The sequence below is a fragment of the Oncorhynchus mykiss genome, chromosome 27 (genome assembly GCF_057628025.1).
Source record: "Oncorhynchus mykiss isolate SJ-2025 chromosome 27, ASM5762802v1, whole genome shotgun sequence".
NCBI classification, from domain to species: Eukaryota; Metazoa; Chordata; class Actinopteri; order Salmoniformes; family Salmonidae; genus Oncorhynchus; species Oncorhynchus mykiss.
Window position 1 is genome coordinate 32,655,923 of NC_143048.1, and position 22,418 is coordinate 32,678,340.

The window sequence follows — 22,418 nt, forward strand, 5'->3', positions numbered from 1 at the left end:
GGAAAAAGGGGGAGGCTTTCAAGCTGAAGAACACCATCCCAACTGTGATGCATGGGGGTAGCAGCATCATGTTGTGGGGGTGCCTTGCTGCAGGAGGGACTGGTGCACTTCACAATAGAGATGGCATCATGAGGGAGGAAAATTATCTGGATATATTGAAGCAACATCATGACATCAGTGAGGAAGTTAAAGCTTGGTCACAAATGGGTCTTCCAAATGGACAATGACCCCAAGCATACTTCCAAAGTTGTGGCAAAATGGAATCAAAATGGCAACAAAGGCAAGCTATTGGAGTGGCCATCACAAAGCCCTGACCTCAATCCTATAGAACATTTGTGTGCAGAACTGAAAAACGTGTGCGAGCAAGGAGGCCTACAAAGCTGACTCCGTTACACCAGCTCTGTCAGTAGGAATAGGCCAAAATTCACCCAACTTATTGTGGGAAGCATGTGGAAGACTACTGAAATGTTTGACCCAAGTTAAATCATTTTAAAGGTAATGCTACCAAATACTAATTGAGTGTGTAAACTTCTGACCCACTGGGAATGTGATTAAAGAAATAACTATATTCTGACGTTTCACATTCTTAAAATAAATTGGTGATCCTCACTGACCTAAGACAAGGTATTTTTACTAGGATTAAATGTCAGGAACTGTGAAAAACTGAGTTTAAATGTATTTGGCTAAGGTGTATATAAACTTCAACTGTACATGTCAGTACATCCAGTCACCCAAGTCAGACTGTTCTTTCTGCTATCGCATGGCAAGCAGTACTGGAGCTCCGGGCCTTGCTGTATCATGTCAGGCACAAAAACTGAACCGTCCCCAACTATACAGGAGTCCTTTCTTTCCCCCACTCTCTCCCTGTGTGCTGCCCTTCTGACAGCTTTATGGGCCTTGCACAGCTGGTTAGCAATCAGCCCTTGATTACTCACCAACTCCCAATCAGCCCCAATAAGGCCAGAGAGCCCGTCGAGACCTGGCACGTCCAACAGATGGAGCCATCGTCTCATGATGTATACTCCGTCTGTCACCAGGCCTTGACGAGTCTCCCCCTGGTGGCTGACCTGCTGTATTCCACACTACATGTACAAATGACCTCATCTAACCTGTACCCCCGAACACTGATTCGGTACTGGTACCCCCTGTATATAGCCTCGTTGTTGTTATTTTATTGTATTACTTTTTTATTCTTTTTTACTTCAATTTATTTGGTAAATATTTTCTTAACTCTTCTTGAACTGCACTGTTGGTAAAGGGCTTGTAAGTAAGCATATCACCGTATATATCACCGTAAGGTCTACACTTGTTGTATTCGGCGCATGTGACAAATAGTTTGATTTGATACGTACAACAAGTAGATCACGTGGGCAAGCGGTGCTGATGTCAACATTGTGAACAGTGCATCATGGTGGGGTTATGGTATGGGCAGGCATAAACTACGGATAACTAAAACAATTGCACAATGGCAATTTGAATGCACAGAAATACCATGACGAGATCCTGAGGCCCATTGCCATGCCTTTTATCCGCCGCCATCACCTCATGTTTCAGCAAGGATCTGTACACAATTCCTGGGAGATGAAAATGTCCCAGTTCTTCCATGGCCTGCATAATCACCAGACATGTTACCCAATGAGCTGCTTGGACGGCTCTGGATCGACATGTACAACAGCGTGTTTCAGTTTCTGTCGATATCCAGCAACTTCAGAAAGCCATTGGAGAGGCAAAGAAATGCGGTCCTAATAAATGGACATTTTGGATATACTGTATATGGACGGAATGAATCAAACAAAAGGACCATTTGTGATGTTTCTGGGACATTTTGGATATACTGTATATGGACGGAATGAATCAAACAAAAGGACCACTTGTGATGTTTATGGGACATATTGGAGTGCAAACAGAAGACGCTCGTCAAAGGTAAGGCATGATTTATATTTTTATTTCTGCGTTTTGTGTCGCGCCTGCAGGGTTGAAATATGCTTTCTCTCTTTGTTTACTATGGTGCTATCCTCAGATAATAGCATTGTTTGCTTTCGCCGAAAAGCATTTTTGAAATCTGACATGTTGGCTGGATTCACAACACGTGTAGCTTTAATTTGGTATCTTACATGTGTGATTTCATGAAAGTTTGATTTTTATATGAATTTATTTGAATTTGGCGCTCTGCATTTTCTCTGGCTTTTGGCCAAGTGGGACGCTACCGTCCCAGTGAGGTTTTTAACCTCATTGAGCATTCTGCACTGTGCTCTTAGTCATCTTTGCAGGACGCCTACTCCAAGGGAGAGTAGCAACAGTGTTGAATTTTCTTCATTTATAGACCATTTGTCTTACCATGGACTGATGAACATCAAGGCTTTTAGAGGTACTTTTGTAACCCTTTCCAGCTTTATGCAAGGCAACAATTCTTAATCTTAGGTCTTCTGAGATCTCTTTTGTTCAAGACATGGTTCACATCAGGCAAGGCTTCTTGTGAATAGCAAACTCAAATTTTGTAGATTTTTTATAGATCAAGGCAGCTCTAACCATCATCTCCAATTTTGTCTCATTGATTGGACTCCAGGTTAGCTGACTCCTGACTCCAATTAGCTTTTGGAGAAGTCATTAGCCTAGGGGTTCACATACTTTTTCCAACCTACACTGTGAATGTTTAAATTATGTATTCAATATAGACAACCAAAATAAAATAATTTGTGTCTTATTAGTTCAAGCACACTATGTTTGTCTATTGTTGTAACTTAGATGAAGATCAGATCAAATTTGATGACCAATTTATGCAGAAATCCAGGTAATTCCAAAGGGTTCACATACTTTTTCTTTCCACTGTGTAATTTAACCACTGATTTTATATAACATGGACTGCATTGCTTAATCATATCTTTCCATAAATGTTCCTATGGTTAGATGCTCCCAGATCTACGATAAATAGAATACATTATACAGTAATATTGGGGTGTGCTTTAAATGGAGAGGATTTCTGGTTAAATAAATCTGTTCTGTCACTAAGTACTGCTGGTAAGAGATACACAACCACCATCTAGTGGTTCTGCTGCAGTGACTCACTTCTCAGCCTGCTTATGGAATCCCACCCATCCCACTGGGCTCTAGGTCCACTCGGTCTCTGGGTACAGGACACTCCAAAAGGATGTGTCATAGTGTGAGTGTGTATTGTGTGACATAAACAGTGAATCTTTTAAACTAAGAACTCAGTCTGGGTCTCAACTTACTGTTGACAGTTAGAATAGTAGAATACACAAGGTGCCATTTGATTGTGCATCAGCAGTTTTTCTCTTGTTATATCCAGTCACTGACAGTCACTCAATTAGCCCATGTCAGCTAACATTTTTTAGATTGGTAAGTTAGTCTAGCCAGCTATCTAAATGTATCTAATCATGGTTGAATTATCGACCGGCTTCGAAAGGCAAGTGCCCAGGGGCCCTGACTTCTAGGGGGGCCCCATTGATTTTGTTAGTCACTCTCACTCAGATATCATATTAACATGGCAAAAGTCATGCAAAATGTGTAGAATTTCAGGAAATTAGCTTAAAAACTGCAAAAGATGTATCTCGACTCTATGACAAGTAATGCAGAATTGCAGGAAATTGCCTGTAAAACTGCAAATGTTTCTCTCCGCCGCATGGAAAAATGTGTAGATTTACATCAAACTTGCTTTATAACTGCAACATTTTATCTTCACAGTAAAGATGGGGACTAATAAAATGTTTTACCCTCGAGGTGGGGGGCCTCCAAACCAAATCTCACTTCGGCCCCCAAGAAGCTAGGGCCGGCCCTGTATGTAGGCTCATTGAGGTTCATTTAGAAACCTCAAAGTAAGACCTTTTTTCTACTGTTTTCATTGTAGGCTGCCATGGATTGTAGCACTTCTGTTAAATAAAACTAACTATAGACCACTAAAGCACAATGTAATCTGAGTTATCACTTATTGTAGTTTGATCAAAACTTTAGTGACAATTTACACTTTTTTTCAATTTGTAATTTAATAATTTGTATGTCTAAAGATAATGATTAAATAATTCCACTCTGAAGCCATATAATTGTATGAAATGTATTAGAATCCTACATTTATAATCTGATGTGTGTAGTTTTAGTCAGAATTAGAACAAGGACCTTTTGTTTCTTTTTAGAATGTAAGCAGAGTGCAAGTGTGAAACAAATGATAAGAGGAGCTATCGACAGACAAGCTGGACTACTGTGTTCCTTACAGGACATTCTGTCTCCACCCGTGGAGGGGAGAAACTGTTAGGCTTGCAGAAAATGATGAAACATGTTGCAGATGAAACAATGTATCTGTATAGTGGAAAAACACAGACTGTCTGAGCAGGGCGTAGTTGAAGATTTGAACTTGTATGTATGTGCGTAGGATATCTGCTGTTTGTGTGAAGGTATGTGCGTAAGGAGCCGGTATAAAATGGATGTTTTTGTACAATGGACTTGAACGTTCTCGTGAATAAACACTTTGATTTTTGTAGGCTGGGACTCTTGTCTGCTTCATTCAACCAGCATCTTACAAACTCTGGGTTGCAGACTGAGTAGATTAATTGAAGTTTATGAACATTGATAACAAAATTCACACAACAGTAATTTCACCACTGACTGTTGTTTTGGACCATCTCCATTTATAGCTAGTAGATTGTGACGGGCTAATATGATGCTCCATTAGCCGTTACAGGCAATGGCGACCCGTCATTTTGAGCCCCACATTTTTATGGGGGGGGGGGGGCTTTCCTGTTTTGCATGTTATTTTGGCATTAATACGTGTCACATATCAGTTTGCAAACAATGTAAAAAAAATATATATGAATCATTGAGTTAATAAAGCAACATACAAACATGGTCTCTTTTTTGTTTTCTTGAGTAAGGGAGCTCCAAAATGCAGGTGTTTCAGCCTAGCTCAGTGTTTTCTGTAGTGGTGGGACAAGCCAGCAGATTGTGTTATTGTGTTTTGGAAGGTGTTTTCTGTTTTTCTGTTTTGTAATGTTTCAAAGGTCTATTGTTATAGTCTATTGTTACGTATGCTCATGTCTAGCTGGTTAATGTATGTAATGTAAGGTTGGGTTAAATTAACAGAATGTCAGACCAGTCTGACATGCAGCTAGCTATGTCATATTTTACATTCAAATGAAGTCTCGGAAAGGTGTGTGTTAGTGTGTAAATCAAATCAAATTGTATTTGTCACATACACATGGTTATGCAACGGCTGTCATGGGTGGAGGAAGGTGAGGACCAAAGCGCAGCGTGGTAAGTGTTCATGATTATTTAATAGAACAGAACACTGAATGACAAAAACAACAAGAGAACAAAATGAAACCGAAACAGTCCTGTCTGGTGCAGACACAAAACAGAAAACAACTACCCACACCCAGAGAGGGAAAACAGGCTGCCTAAGTATGGTTCTCAATCAGAGACAACGATAACCAGCTGCCTCTGATTGGGAAACATACCAGGCCAAACACAGAAATATAAAACATAGAATGCCCACCCCAACTCACGCCCTGACCAAACTAAAACAGAGACATAAAAAAGGAAATAAGGTCAGGACGTGACAGGTTAGCAGATGTTAATGCGAGTGTAGCGAAATGCTTGTGCTTCTAGTTCCGATAATGCAGTAATATCCAACGAGTAATCTAAAGTAACAATTTCACAACAACTACCTTATACACACAAGTGTAAAGGAATGAATAAGAATATGTACATACAAATATATATGAATGAGTGATGGTATAGAACGGCATAGGCAAGATGCAGTGGATGGTATAGAGTACAGGATATACATATGAGATGAGTAATGTAAGGTATGTAAACATTATATTAAGTGGCATTGTTTAAAGTGGCTAGTGATACATTTATTACATCAATTTTCCCATTATTAAAGTGGCTGGAGTTGAGTCTGTTGTATGTCGGCAGCAGCCACTCAATGTTAGTGATTGCTGCTTATCAGTCTGATGGCCTTGAGATAGAAGCTGTTTTTCAGTCTCTCGGTCCCTGCTTTGATGCACCTGTACTGACCTCGCCTTCTGGATGATAGTGGAGTGAACAGGCAGTGGCTCGGGTGGTTGTTGTCCTTGATGATCTTTATGGCCTTCCTGTGACATCGGGTGGTGTAGGTGTCCTGGAGGGCAGGTAGTTTGCCCCCGGTGATGCGTTGTGCAGACCTCACTACCCTCTGGAGAGCCTTACGGTTGTGGGCGGAGCAGTTGCCGTACCAGGCGGTGATACAGCCCGACAGGATGCTCTCGATTGTGCATCTGTAGAAGTTTGTGAGTGCTTTTGGTGACAAGCCAAATTTCTTCAGCCTCCTGAGGTTGAAGAGGCACTGCTGCGCCTTCTTCACCACGCTGTCTGTGTGGGTGGACCATTTCAGTTTGTCCGTGATGTGTAAGCCGAGGAACTTACATTTCTACCCTTTCCACTACTGTCCCATCGATGTGGATAGGGGGGGTGCTCCCTCTTCTGTTTCCTGAAGTCCACGATCATCTCCTTTGTTTTGTTGAGGATGAGGTTATTTTTCCTGACACCACACTCCGAGGGCCCTCACCTCCTCCCTGTAGGCCGTCTCATCGACACTGTAGTGTCGTCTGCAAACTTGATGATTGAGTTGGAGGCGTGCATGGCCATGCAGTCATGGGTGAACAGGGAGTACAGGAGAGGGCTGAGAACGCACCCTTGTGGGGCCCCAGTGTTGAGGATCAGCGGGGTGGAGATGTTGTTACTTACCCTCACCACCTGAGGGCGGCCCGTCAGGAAGTCCAGGACCCAGTTGCACAGGGTGGGGTCGAGACCCAGGGTCTCGAGCTTGATGACGAGTTTGGAGGGTACTATGGTGTTAAATGCTGAGCTGTAATCGATGAACAGCATTCTCACATAGGCATTCCTATTGTCCAGATGGGTGCAGTGTGATTGTGTCCTATTGGGGCGGTAAGCAAATTGGAGTGGGTCTAGTGTGTCAGGTAGGGTGGAGGTGATATGGTCCTTGACTAGTCTCTCAAAGCACTTCATGATGACGGAAGTGAGTGCTACGGGGCGGTAGTCGTTTAGCTCAGTTACCTTAGCTTTCTTTGGAACAGGAACAATGGTGGCCCTCTTGAAGCATGTGGGAACAACAGACTGGGATAAGGATTGATTGAATATGTCCGTCAACACACCAGCCAGCTGATCTGCGCATGCTCTGAGGACGCGGCTGGGGATGCCATCTGGGCCTGCAGCCTGGCGGAGGTAGACACGTTTAAATGTTTTATTCATGTCGGCTGCAGTACAGGAGAGCCCGCAGGTTTTGGTAGCGGGCCGTGTCAGTGGCACTGTATTGTCCTCAAAGCGAGCAAAGAAGTTGTTTAGTCTGTCTGGGAGCAAGACATCCTGATCCGCAACGGGGCTGGTTTTCCTTTTGTAGTCCGTGATTGACTGTAGACTCTGCCACATACCTCTCGTGTCTGAGCCGTTGAATTGCGACTCTACTCTGTCTCTATACTGACGCTTAGCTTGTTTGATTGCCTTGCGGAGGGAATAGCTACACTGTTTGTATTCGGTCATATTTCCGGTCACCTTGCTGTCTAGTTCTGACCTTAGTTCCTTTGTTATGTCTTTGTTTTAGTATGGTCAGGGAGTGAGTTGGGTGGGTTGTCTATGTTCCGTTTTCTATTTTGTGTTTTGCGTTTGGCCTGGTATGGTTCTCAATCAGAGGTAGCCTTTTCCCACTTGTGTTTCGTGGGTGTTTATTTTCTGTGTCTGTGTGTTCCACACGGAACTGTTTCGGTTGGTTATTTCACGTGTCGTTTATTGTTTTGTTTCAGTGTTCGATTGTTTTAATAAAGAGCATGAACACGTACCACGCTGCGCATTGGTCCTCTGATCCTTACTACTCCTCCTCGTCAGGAAGAGAGCCATTACACTTGCCCTGATTAAAAGCAGTGGTTTGCGCTTTCAGTATTGCACGAATGCTGCCATCAATCCACGGTTTCTGGTTCGGGAATGTTTTAATAGACGCTGTGGGTACAACATCGCCGATGCACTTGTTAATAAACCCGCTCACCAAATCAGCGTATTCATCAATGTTGTTGTTTGACGCAGTGCAGAATATATGCCAGTCCACGTGATCAAAGCAATCTTGAAACGTGGAATCCGATTGGTCGGACCAGCGTTGGGCAGACCTGAGCTTGGGAGCTTCCTGTTTTAGTTTCTGTCTATAGGCAGGGAGCAACAAAATGGAGTCGTGGTCAGCTTTTCCGAAAGGAGGGCAGGGGAGGGCCTTATATGCGTCGCAGAACTTAGAATAGCAATGATCTAGGGTTTTGCCAGCCCTGGTTGCGCAATCGATATTCTGATAGAATTTATGGAGCCTTGTTTTCAGATTAGCCTTGTTAAAAACCCCAGCAACAATAAATGCAGCCTCAGGATATGTGGTTTTCAGTTTACATAGAGTAAAATGAAGTTCTTTCAGGGCCTTCAATGTATCTGCTTGGGGGGGAATATACACGACTGTGATTATGATCGAAGAGAATTCTCTTGGTAGATAATGCGGTCGGCATTTGCTTGTGAGGAATTCTAAGCCTGGTGAACAGAAGGACTTGAGTTCCTGTATGTTGTTATGATCACACCACGTCTCATTAATCATAAGGCATACACCCCCGCCCTTCTTCTTACCAGAGAGATGCTTGTTTCTGTCGGCGCGATGCGTGAAGAAACCAGGTGGCTGTACCGACTCAGATAGCGTGTCTCGAGTGAGCCATGTTTCCGTGAAACAAAGAATGTTACAGTCTCGGATGTCTCTCTGGAATGTTACCCTTGCTCTGATTTCGTCTACCTTGTTGTCAAGAGACTGGACATTGGCGAGTAGTATGCTCGGGAGCGGTGCGCCTGTCTATGGAGCCTGACCTGAAGACCCCTCTACGGCATCGTTGTTTTGGGTTGCAGGTGGGATCCGGTCCATTGTCCTGGGTGGTGGGAAAAACAGAGGATCCGCTCCGGGAAAGTCATATTCCTGGTTGGAATGTTGGTGAGTTGACGTTGCTCTTATATCCAATAGTACCTCCCGACTGTATGTAATAAAACCTAAGATTACCTGGGTAACAATGTAAGAAATAACACATAATACCTTTCTGACTGACTCTCTCCTGATGACAGCTCTGGTTCTCCTGATCAGGGCCATTTTAATACCTTTCTGACTGACTCTCTCCTGATCAGGGCCATTTTAATACCTTTCTGACTGACTCTCTCCTGATGACAGCTCTGGTTCTCCTGATCAGGGCCATTTTAATACCTTTCTGACGAACTCTCTCCTGATGACAGCTCTGGTTCTCCTGATCAGGGCCATTTTAATACCTTTCTGACTGACTCTCTCCTGATGACAGCTCTGGTTTTCCTGATCAGGGCCATTTTAATACCTTTCTGACTGACTCTCTCCTGATGACAGCTCTGGTTCTCCTGATCAGGGCCATTTTAATACCTTTCTGACTGACTCTCTCCTGATGACAGCTCTGGTTTTCCTGATCAGGGCCATTTTAATACCTTTCTGACTGACTCTCTCCTGATGACAGCTCTGGTTCTCCTGATCAGGGCCATTTTAATACCTTTCTGACTGACTCTCTCCTGATGACAGCTCTGGTTCTCCTGATCAGGGCCATTTTAATACCTTTCTGACTGACTCTCTCCTGATGACAGCTCTGGTTCTCCTGATCAGGGCCATTTTAATACCTTTCTGACTGACTCTCTCCTGATGACAGCTCTGGTTTTCCTGATCAGGGCCATTTTAATACCTTTCTGAATGACTCTCTCCTGATGACAGCTCTGGTTCTCCTGATCAGGGCCATTTTAATACCTTTCTGACTGACTCTCTCCTGATGACAGCTCTGGTTTTCCTGATCAGGGCCATTTTAATACCTTTCTGACTGACTCTCTCCTGATGACAGCTCTGGTTCTCCTGATCAGGGCCATTTTAATACCTTTCTGACTGACTCTCTCCTGATGACAGCTCTGGTTCTCCTGATCAGGGCCATTTTAATACCTTTCTGGCTGACTCTCTCCTGATCAGGGCCATTTTAATACCTATCTGACTGACTCTCTCCTGATGACAGCTCTGGTTCTCCTGATCAGGGCCATTTTAATACCTTTCTGACTGACTCTCTCCTGATCAGGGCCATTTTAATACCTTTCTGACTGACTCTCTCCTGATGACAGCTCTGGTTTTCCTGATCAGGGCCATTTTAATACCTTTCTGACTGACTCTCTCCTGATGACAGCTCTGGTTCTCCTGATCAGGGCCATTTTAATACCTTTCTGACTGACTCTCTCCTGATGACAGCTCTGGTTCTCCTGATCAGGGCCATTTTAATACCTTTCTGACTGACTCTCTCCTGATGACAGCTCTGGTTTTCCTGATCAGGGCCATTTTAATACCTTTCTGACTGACTCTCTCCTGATGACAGCTCTGGTTCTCCTGATCAGGGCCATTTTAATACCTTTCTGACTGACTCTCTCCTGATCAGGGCCATTTTAATACCTTTCTGACTGACTCTCTCCTGATGACAGCTCTGGTTCTCCTGATCAGGGCCATTTTAATACCTTTCTGACTGACTCTCTCCTGATCAGGGCCATTTTAATACCTTTCTGACTGACTCTCTCCTGATGACAGCTCTGGTTCTCCTGATCAGGGCCATTTTAATACCTTTCTGACTGACTCTCTCCTGATGACAGCTCTGGTTCTCCTGATCAGGGCCATTTTAATACCTTTCTGACTGACTCTCTCCTGATGACAGCTCTGGTTTTCCTGATCAGGGCCATTTTAATACCTTTCTGACTGACTCTCTCCTGATGACAGCTCTGGTTTTTCTGATCAGGGCCATTTTAATACCTTTCTGACTGACTCTCTCCTGATCAGGGCCATTTTAATACCTTTCTGACTGACTCTCTCCTGATGACAGCTCTGGTTCTCCTGATCAGGGCCATTTTAATACCTTTCTGACTGACTCTCTCCTGATGACAGCTCTGGTTCTCCTGATCAGGGCCATTTTAATACCTTTCTGACTGACTCTCTCCTGATGACAGCTCTGGTTCTCCTGATCAGGGCCATTTTAATACCTTTCTGACTGACTCTCTCCTGATCAGGGCCATTTTAATACCTTTCTGACTGACTCTCTCCTGATGACAGCTCTGGTTCTCCTGATCAGGGCCATTTTAATACCTTTCTGACTGACTCTCTCCTGATCAGGGCCATTTTAATACCTTTCTGACTGACTCTCTCCTGATGACAGCTCTGGTTCTCCTGATCAGGGCCATTTTAATACCTTTCTGACTGACTCTCTCCTGATGACAGCTCTGGTTCTCCTGATCAGGGCCATTTTAATACCTTTCTGACTGACTCTCTCCTGATCAGGGCCATTTTAATACCTTTCTGACTGACTCTCTCCTGATGACAGCTCTGGTTCTCCTGATCAGGGCCATTTTAATACCTTTCTGACTGACTCTCTCCTGATGACAGCTCTGGTTCTGCTGATCAGGGCCATTTTAATACCTTTCTGACTGACTCTCTCCTGATGACAGCTCTGGTTCTCCTGATCAGGGCCCTTTTAATACCTTTCTGACTGACTCTCTCCTGATGACAGCTCTGGTTCTCCTGATCAGGGCCATTTTAATACCTTTCTGACTGACTCTCTCCTGATGACAGCTCTGGTTCTCCTGATCAGGGCCATTTTAATACCTTTCTGACTGACTCTCTCCTGATCAGGGCCATTTTAATACCTTTCTGACTGACTCTCTCCTGATGACAGCTCTGGTTCTCCTGATCAGGGCCATTTTAATACCTTTCTGACTGACTCTCTCCTGATCAGGGCCATTTTAATACCTTTCTGACTGACTCTCTCCTGATGACAGCTCTGGTTCTCCTGATCAGGGCCATTTTAATACCTTTCTGACTGACTCTCTCCTGATCAGGGCCATTTTAATACCTTTCTGACTGACTCTCTCCTGATGACAGCTCTGGTTCTCCTGATCAGGGCCATTTTAATACCTTTCTGACTGACTCTCTCCTGATCAGGGCCATTTTAATACCTTTCTGACTGACTCTCTCCTGATGACAGCTCTGGTTCTCCTGATCAGGGCCATTTTAATACCTTTCTGACTGACTCTCTCCTGATGACAGCTCTGGTTCTCCTGATCAGGGCCATTTTAATACCTTTCTGACTGACTCTCTCCTGATCAGGGCCATTTTAATACCTTTCTGACTGACTCTCTCCTGATGACAGCTCTGGTTTTCCTGATCAGGGCCATTTTAATACCTTTCTGACTGACTCTCTCCTGATGACAGCTCTGGTTTTCCTGATCAGGGCCATTTTAATACCTTTCTGACTGACTCTCTCCTGATGACAGCTCTGGTTTTCCTGATCAGGGCCATTTTAATACCTTTCTGACTGACTCTCTCCTGATGACAGCTCTGGTTTTCCTGATCAGGGCCATTTTAATACCTCCAATAGGATATTTTTGCTGTGACTATCTCTCTCATCACAGGAAAGATAGTGTACAATGCTAAGTTTGTAGAGTTCCTGACCCCTCATGATGTCAGTGTGTTCTATAGCTTCACCACACCCTAGCACCTGCCCTCCTGGAGTATGAGCACTGGAACAGGTACCTATGACCCTTCTACTCATGCAGACGTATCTCTTCCCTTCTACGCACTCAGCGATACAAGCTGTACAGTAAATCAATTCAAATGTATTTATAAAGCCCTTCTTACATCAGCTGATGTCACAAAGTGCTGTACAGAAACCCAGCCTAAAACCCCAAACAGCAAGCAATACAGGTGTAGAAGCACAGTGGCTAGGACAAACTCCCTAGAAAGGCAAAAACCTAGGAAGAAACCTAGAGAGGAACCAGGCTATGACGGGTGGTCAGTCCTCTTCTGGCTGTGCCGGGTGGAGATTATAACAGAACATGGTCAAGATGTTCAAATGTTCATAAATGACCAGCAAGGTTAAATAATAATAATCAGTGGTTGCCGAGGGTGCAACAGGTCAGAACCTCAGGAGTAAATGTCAGTTGGCTTTTCATAGCCGATGATTCAGAGTATTTCTACCGCTCCTGCTGTCTCTAGAGAGTTGAAAACAGCAGGTCTGGGACAGGTAGCACGTCCAGTGAACAGGTAAGGGTTCCATAGCCGCAGGCATAACAGTTGAAACTGGAGCAGCAGCACGGCCAGGTGGACAGCAAGGAGTCATCAGGCCAGGTAGTCCTGAGGCATAGACACATGCATATGCATGAGGAAGCACATCTACACTCATATCCTGTGGATATTGATGAGCAGCAGGTAGGCTGTTGGAAATAGACTCAACTGGATTCTTCTGGCTGCTTAGATATATATTCATCCTCTCTCTCACTCTCTCACGGAATCGTCTCCTACAGAGTGCATGCAGGTGAAATCCTTCTTCTGCTGCGAGGTCGAGATGGGAGATAGAGCAGGAAACTAGCGATCATAGTTCTAACAGTCTGACTCAGAGGAGTGAGAAGGGGGAATTAGAGTGGTCGGGAGAGTTGACGGATGTGAAGGGGGATGAGGGAGTCAGTTTTGTTATTTTATCCCCACCTACTGGTCAGGGACTGAAGCGATCTGTATGCTGTAAAGAAGCAATTTAGTCTTGTACAGGGGGAGGTAGCATTGGTGTGTGTATATATATACAGTGCCTTTGGAAAGTATTCAGACCCCTTGACTTTTTCCACATTTTGTTATGTTACAGCCTTCTAAAATGGATACACACAAGACCCCATAATGACAAGCGAAAACAGGGTTCTGCACCTTTCATAAAAATAAAAAACAGAAATACCTTATTTACATAAGTATTCAGACCCTTTGCTATGAGACTGGAAATTGAGCTCCAGTGCATCCTGTTTTCATTGATCATCCTTGAGATGTTTCTACAACTTGATTGGAGTCCAAATGTGGTAAATTAAATGTATTGGACATGACTTGGAAGGGCACACACCTGTCTATATAAGGTCCAACAGTTGACAGTGCATGTCAGAGCAAGGAGTAAGGAATTGTCCATAAACCTCCAAGACAGGATTGTATTGAGGCACAGATCTGGGGAAGGGTATCAAAACATTTCTGAAGCATTGAAGGTTCCGAAGAACACAGTGGCCTTCATCATTCTTAAATGGAAGAAGTTTGGAACCACCAAGACTCTTCCTATAGCTGGACGCTTGGCCAAACTGAGCAATCGGGGGAGAAGGGCCTTGGTCAGGGAGGTGACCAAGAACCCGATGGTCACTCTGACAGAGCTCTAGAGTTCCTCTGTGGAGATGGGATAACCTTCCAGAGGGACAACCATCTTCGCAGCACTCCACCAATCATGTCTTTATGGAGTGAAGACGGCCACTCCTCAGTAAAAGGCACATGACAGCCCGCTTGGAGTTTGCCAAAAGGCACCTAAAGACTCTCAGACCATGAGAAACAAGATTCTCTGGTCTGATGAAACCAAGATAGAACTCTTTAGCCTGAATGCCAAATGTCACGTATGGAGGAAACCGGGCTCCATCCCTAAGGTGAAGCATGGCGGTGATGTGGGGATGTTTTTCAGGGACTGGGAGACTAGTCAGGATCGAGGCAAAGATGAGCGGAGTAAAGTACAGAGAGGTCCTTAATGAAAACCTCCTCCTCGAGCGCTCAGGATCTCAGACTGTGGCGATGGTTCACCTTCCAACAGGACAATGACCCTAAGCACACAGCCAAGACAATGCAGCAGTAGCTTTGGGACAAGTCTCTGAATGTCCTTGAGTGGCCCAGCCAGAGCCCGGACTTGAACCCGGGCTTGAACATCTCTGGAGAGACCTGAAAATAGCTGTGCAGCAATGCTCCCCATCTAACCTGACAGAGCTTGAGAGGATCTGCAGAGAAGAATAAGAGAAACTCCACAAATACAGGTGTGCCAAGCTTGTAGCGTCATACCCAAGAAGACTCGAGGCTGTAATCACTGCCAAAGGTGCTTCAACAAAGTACTGAGTAAAGGGTCTGAATACTTGTGTAAATGTGATATTTCAGTTTATTTTTTATAAATTAGAAAACATTTCTAAAAACATATTTTTCCCTTGTCATTATGCGGTATTGTGTGTAGATTGATGAGAATATATATATATATATATATATATATATCTAATCCATTTCAGAATAAGGCTGTAACCTAACAAAATGTGAAAAAAGTCAAGGGGTCTGAATACTTTCCGAAGGCACTGCATGTATGTGTGATTTATTGTTCTGGCTGAGGAACAGTCCTGCTGCCTGCTACTGGCTGAGAGGGTATACTCCGGCTATGATGGTAAGACACATACAGACCCTCTCTGTGATCTCTGTGTCTCTCTCAGCACTGTCGTATTGCAGTGAGTCTCATACACATACTAGAATACACATACATTCCATCCTAATGCCCATTCACACCCTAACACACACACACTGTCACGCCCTGACCTTAGAGAGCCTTTTTATGTCTCTATTTGGTTTGGTCAGGGTGTGATTTGGGGTGGGCATTCTATGTTTTGTTTTCTATGATTTTGTGTTTCTATGTTTTGGCCGGGTATGGTTCTCAATCGGGGACAGCTGTCTATCGTTGTCTCTGATTGGGAACCATACTTAGGTAGCCCTTTTTCCCTCCTTCCATTGTGGGTAGTGGCACTTAGCCCTGTAAGCTTCACGGTTGTTTTTCATTTCTTGTTTTGTTGGCGACATTTTAAATAAAAAGAGAAATGTACGCTCACCACGCTGCACTTTGGTCCACTTCTTCCAACGACACCTGTGACAGAACTACCCACCACAAACGGACCAAGCAGCGTGGTCAGGAGGAGAGGACATGACGGAAACCTGAGAGGCAGCCCCAAAATATTTTTTGGGGGGGTGCAGATGACGTGGGCGTCGGTGCTGAGGGATGAGTCCGAGACCAAGGAGGAATTCTTGGACCGTTTGAGCGTGGAGAGGTTGGCAGTGGAGAGGTCTCTCCAGAGATGTTCAAGCCCGGGTTCAAGTCCGGGCTCTGGCTGGGCCACTCAAGGACATTCAGAGACTTGTCCCAAAGCTACTGCTGCATTGTCTTGGCTGTGTGCTTAGGGTCATTGTCCTGTTGGAAGGTGAACTTTGTTGAACGCCTTTAGCAGCCTTGAGTCTTCTTGGGTATAACAATACAAGCTTGGCACACCTGTATTTGGGGAGTTTCTCTCAGTGCCTTAGACTGCTGCGCCACTCGGGAGGCCAGTTCTCTTGGCATGTAAATAAGAGTTGAAAAGAAATCGACCCAACACTTTTATGTAGCCAAAAACATACAGGGGTAGAAAGCATCGAATTACACACTCCTATACCCTGTCTGTCTCTCTAACAGTTCTGCAGTACGTGGAACAGCTTTTTGACCACTCAAACCGGTTCTGTGCGCGGAATAGCGAGTATGTCATCATAGATACCAGCTGGTCCAGCTTCGTCAACCCCTGGAGCCTTTGACATCGGCAGGCACAAAGTCTGCAAATGAGTCACACACACACACAAACTATAGGTAGTGACACATGAAAACTATATCAGGCCAGTGAGACATCACTGGAGTGTCAGTTATGCACCAGTGTTTTGAAATGTAATTTGACATTGTGTCTATGATGTTTCAGGGGTCCGGTAAATGAAGACGTGTTTGCAGTACCTATCGTCACAGAGGGGAAGTTAATGGACTCTGACATCCAGGAGATAACTGAGTGGATCCACAGACTGCTGCTGCAGGTCAGCACACAGACACACACAGATACACACACACACACACACACACTTTACAATTCGCATTACTTCTCACATGGCACTATCCTCTGTGTGTTTCTATAACAACACTGTTCCTCCTACAACCGATCCACAACATGGGCTCCATTGGTTACGGTAGCCATGGCAGCAATGGTTTCCACGAGCAGCTGCTGAGTATGGGGTGGCCTAGCGAGACCAACAGGAACGCCCTTGAGAACAGGATTATGGTTGAGAAACCAGGCAAATCCAAGCTGGTGAGTTGATGCCACACTGCATTTCTTCCCTGGTTGTTTTCAGTATTCTAAATCAATGTCTCATAATTTTCTCTGCTTGATCACTTGCTCTGTTTCTCTTCCCCACTCACACCATCTCTATATGTGTGTGTTACAGAAAACAATCCAGGAGATCTGTAAAGGGGTCCACATGTTGAAGAGTCAGAACCAGCAGGTCTACTCTCCCTCCAAACCTGAATACAGGAAAACCACAGACAGTAAGTCGTGTGTGTGTTGGAGAATATTGACGGTTTTGAGCTTGTAAATGCGTGCGTGTGTATATGCACATGTCTGTGTGAGGGTCTTTGCTAACAGATGTGTGTCTCCAGCTGGAGCTTAGCAGCTGAAGAGTCCTGTGATGTTTCTGAAGGACTCAGCAGTGCCCCCTCTGCTGGTCAAGGACATTACTGCTACAGCTGCTGCCAGTGTGGAGTAGGTCACCTATAGTGACCCGACTGTCTACTCCTACCAGCATATCAGCTGTCTGGACAGTGTCTGCAGGTCTCACAAGGTATATACAGTATCTCCATCACACTGCTAAACGTCCCATGGAAAAATTACTCTAAAGCTTGATGTGTGAGCATAACTAATAGTAGTGTCTTCTTCACCCTCTTGTTCTTCAGATCCAGGCCTGTCTGAAGGCCCCTAAGAAGCTTTCCTCTGGTGCCGCCCAGTGTTGGGAGGGAGGGAGGGCCCCTGGCTCTGCCCAGCAAGGCCGAGAGCGTGGTGTCAATCACCAGACATTATAGCTATAGCAGCACCATCGTCCATGTAGGAGACAGGAAACGCCAGACAGAATATAGTGAGCATACACACAGGTTTCATTCTAATTGGCTGTTTCCTGTGATTGACCTCTCCAGAGATTGCTGAGAGTCCCGCCCCTCCACCGCTGCTAGTCAGTGTGGTATCCCCGCCCACCCAGGAGAAGGAGGCCTTTAAAAGGCTGAGGCTGACCAAGCAGGTGTTGTCAGTGCACACACCAGGAGGAGGAAGCCTTTCTTACCCGCTGTAAGGAACTCCGCAACTCCAGAAACTTCCAGAAAGACTGCTCCACGTACCTGCACAGACCGAGAGGTCTGACCAACACCCAGGGTAAGCAAAATGCATAGTTACATACACACAGCATTGTGGAAATTTGGCTTTGGGAACATCTGAGATAGACGATAAGATCCATCTCATAGATATTCTTGACTGACTGTGTTGTGTGTCTTCTCTCCTCAGAAGCCACAGGTAGTGGGGACGTTGCTAAACAGAGCACGGGCAGGCACCGGGGCCTCCCCCGCTGCAGCCAAGATGGGCAGTCGAAATAAGAAATCCAAGAAGCCCAGTGTGAAGTGTCCTGACTCCACTGTAAACCCTGCCATCCCCGGCAGGGCCTGAAACAGACGCCCCTACCACCCCTGCCCAGATCACTTGCCCTGACCCCACTGTCTCCATTGGCTTTGGGGAGGGCCAGAGCAGCCAGGCTCCACCCACTGCTACACCATACCCTGCCCCTATCGTCACCCCCCCTGATCACCCCCCCCTATCATCACCCCCCTTGTGCCCAACTACCTATTCCCTCAGATGGGACAAATGGGACAAATAGGACAGATAGGACAGATTGGTCAAATAGCCGCAGCACCTTCCTTCTTTCCTGACCAGCCCGCCTGCAAGCCCCAACCCACCCACCTTTGCCAGGACAGATGGCCTACACAACCCAACAGGCCTTCCCATGCCAGCCCTCCTTCCCACTGCAGGCTCAGTTTGTCCCCCAGGATTCCTAACCCACGAAAGCCCCGGCCATGGATACCAGAGAGGGGGCAGTGTCCCGCTGCTCCATCCCTTCCTCCACTGGCCGGGAGCCGGCTGCGTCTCCCCCACTGTTTGAGTGTCGCTGCAGCTCTCCCCTGCAGCTCAACCTGCTGCAGCTAGAGGACAGCATGGCACCCCATAGTGGGGCTCCAGGGAGCAGTATAGCAGCAGAGAAGTGTCTGGCAGCTCAGCCTGAGGAGGACCCTACAGCAGGCGAGACACCTGTTATAGAAGAGGAGAGGATGTGTTATAAATTTAAGCAATAAGGCCCGAGGGGGTGTGGTATATGGCCAACATACCACGGCTAAGGGCAGCCATGCGGCGTTTCTGGAAACAGCCAATAGCCATGGTATATTGGCCGTTTATATTGCAAGCTCTGGTTCCGGGTTCAACGGCAGGGGAACGAACGTCCAGTAGTGCCTCTGGCAGCATGAACGGTCAGTGCAAACACAGCAGTCATCCATACCTGTAATTGGCTATTAGCTAATTCAAAAACCCATGTTGGTAACACTATGAAGAATACCTAAGTAGATGAGAAGCACAGTTGTTAATCATTTCTAACAGAGCTATCTCTCTGTGTGAACAGGGACATCCAGAAGGTGTGGAGGGAGGACCAGCAGAGACTGAGACTGATGCAGAAGAGCCAGCCACATTTCTCCTCTGTCCAGCGGAGGGAGCTAGTGAAGGAACAGCCCTGGGTGAGGATGGGGGTTCTGCCCAAGGCCATCAACGTCAAGGTACGTCAAACATCTGGCTTCACACACACACCTCTCACAAACAAACAAATGTACCTCCCACTCAAACACACATGCACACGTACACACACACAGATGTGCCTATGTCGTCATGTGGGTCAATACTGTACTAACCTACACGCATCCTTGAATTTTATCAGGATGTTTGTACTGTGAAGACTTGGCCTCAGCCCCTATTGAGGAGGACTTTCCTGATATGGAGGAAGAGGAGGGGGACTCACAGGAAAAAATGGTCTGCGTGTCAGAAAAGGCCAGGGCCGATTTGTCGTCCCAGTCCGCCCCTGGCAGTCAGACTTGAACAAAACAGGGAAATTCAGACACATACAGTGCATTCAGGAAGTATTCAGACCCCTTTACTTTTTCCATATTTTGTTACGTTATAGCCTTATTCTAAAATAGATTGAATAGTTTTTTTTGTGCCTGGCAAAATCAGTCTGCCTGGCAATTGGCCCAGCGTTGTCCTGGTTAGGGTTTGGCCAGGGTAGGCCGTCATTGTAAATAAGAATTTGTTCTTAACTGACTTGCGTGGTTAAATAAATAAACAAATTAAAACTACCATACCCCTTTAAAAGGTACTTAAATATTTTGTCTTTCCCATTTATCCTCTGAATGGCACACACACTCGAGGCTTAAATCATTCTTTAACCTGTCTCCTCCCCTTTATCTACACTGATTGAAGTGGAATTAACAGGTGACATCAATAAGGGATCATAGCGTTCACCTTGATTCACCTGGTCAGTCTATGTCATGGAAGGAGCAGGTGTTCTTAATGTTTTGGACACTCAGTGTATATTTGTCTCACTGTTACTTTGAGAATCTGATATTTTAGCACAGTCCATTGCTGTTTTGTAGGCACTTTCCCCCTAGTGTTAATTAATCTGGACAGGTAAGGGTTTGTTTTGTTGTGATGGTGATCCATGGGGTTTTTACTCTATTTTACTTGAATGTGGGCTATAATAACATTTTAAGGCTGGAACCTGATGAAGAAGGCCAAAACTCAGATGGTAAGATTGTGTGACTATTGTTCAAAAGCAGCAGGCAATTTCGAATATCGACAGATCGGCTCCTCTGACTCAAATCAGTGTAGTCAATGGGAGGATTATCTGTTTATGAGTGTTGTGCGTGTGAAAACATCAAACAGATCAGGGAAAGCGCACAATAAACTGTCAGAGCGGATGAAGGGCTAGGCTGAGGCGTTCTGTTGTTAGATCAGTGACTGTTCTTCAGAGTCAGACAGTTGATAGGAGAGACGCATCCAAGGATGGAATGGGAGTCCCAGGGGATCCGTATCAACGCCATATGCTCTCATTCACGTTTGAAATCCTCATGCCAACTGACACCGGCCACTAACCTTTAACCCCGGAATTCAAATTCACCGTCACGAACCCTCAGCTGATGCGTTTGGATGCTGAGCAATTGTTATTTTGCCCTTGTCATTCACGGATCGCTAAAACTAATTTTGTAATGTCGTCGTGATTTTAGATGAATGGTGATGGTGCGCCATTAGGATAATGATGGGAAACAGGCCCGGGGTCCCTGTTTTGATGCAAAATATTACTTTATGCACATTTGGGACTATGGGTTTACCAAGCAACAACGGGCTTTGGGAAACTAATGGGGAAAATGGCTCATGATACATTACAAATGTATTTGAATTGGTGTTATAATAAACTATATAATAGTTTTGTTATAGCCTAAGTTCTTTGTTTGTCATTCTTTCGGCCCACACTTATTTAAAAATGTCATTTGACAGGTGCAAAGGTGAACCAAATATATAGGCAGGCTACTGTGTCTGTGTCAGTATCTTTCAACTCCCCGACTTTGTCGCCATTCTGTCAAATGGTAGCATGACAATCCAAAGCTTTGATCAGTGTATCCTCCTCTGCTTCCATGCCCGCTGTTCACACCTCGTCAAATTCGTGGCACAGGTGTGAGAACAGCTTCAAGCCCCCTGCGGCTGCTCAGCGCTAATCCGACTTGTCAGCCATTCCTTCATCAAAAGCTGACAACAGTCTGTAAATCTATTAATGTGGATTTGACAAGAAATTAACATCCGTAATGAATGTATTTTTCAGTAAACGTTTTTCTTTTATGTAAGAAACGCCAAAAGTGCCCGTTGTTGCAAAATCACCCAGCCACCCATCAATGGTTTTTCCAGTGCTGTGATCTTCTTTATTGGTGGCACTCATTAGTGCCCAGTCGGTGTATTGTACTTGTGATTGAAACTTGTCTGTCTAAGCAAATCGATGAGCAAAAGATGTTGAACTTGTGTTCATATTCCACGGTGAGCTATGCATGATAGCCTAGTCTATCTAGCCCATAGGCAGGCCTGTCATGTTCCTATCCGTAGTAGATACGCAGGTAACCCGATTGCGGTTTCATGGTCAACGGGCCAAGTAGGCTAATGGCTTTGGAAAGCTGCACGCAATTATTATGGTTTAGCGTTAATATTCAATAGGAGGCATTGGAAATGGAAGCGCGCAGCACTTTGTAGGCTACTTTGGGCACACGTGATTTCAAGTCGAGATTTGGGTATATGGTGATTAGAATCGTACATAAATGTGCCTTTTAAAATTATGTCAAGGAACTGTAGTGGTGGTGCCGGTTTATACAACCGACCGTGGACAGGATCTAACGTTGCTCTGTAGAATATGGCAACCATTGTACCTGACGTGTTACCAGTGACACTTGGTGTGGCAGGGACATCAGAGGTGCGACTTTAACCAGGTATTGGCGTTGCTTTCCACTGCACTAGCGGAACCTTTCATGTGAGCACAGGACGCGAAGCGCGCCTTTGTACTCTAGGAGAGGACGCCTGTGGGGGAGAGGACG

The 22,418-nt window shown here is 45.2% G+C and overlaps 1 pseudogene; it reads left to right on the forward strand.

Annotated features, from left to right (window-relative positions):
• The first annotated feature begins 5,212 nt into the window (after nucleotides 1-5,212).
• Nucleotides 5,213-19,884, forward strand: LOC110507191 (period circadian protein homolog 2-like; annotated as a pseudogene).
• The last annotated feature ends 2,534 nt before the right edge of the window (nucleotides 19,885-22,418 follow it).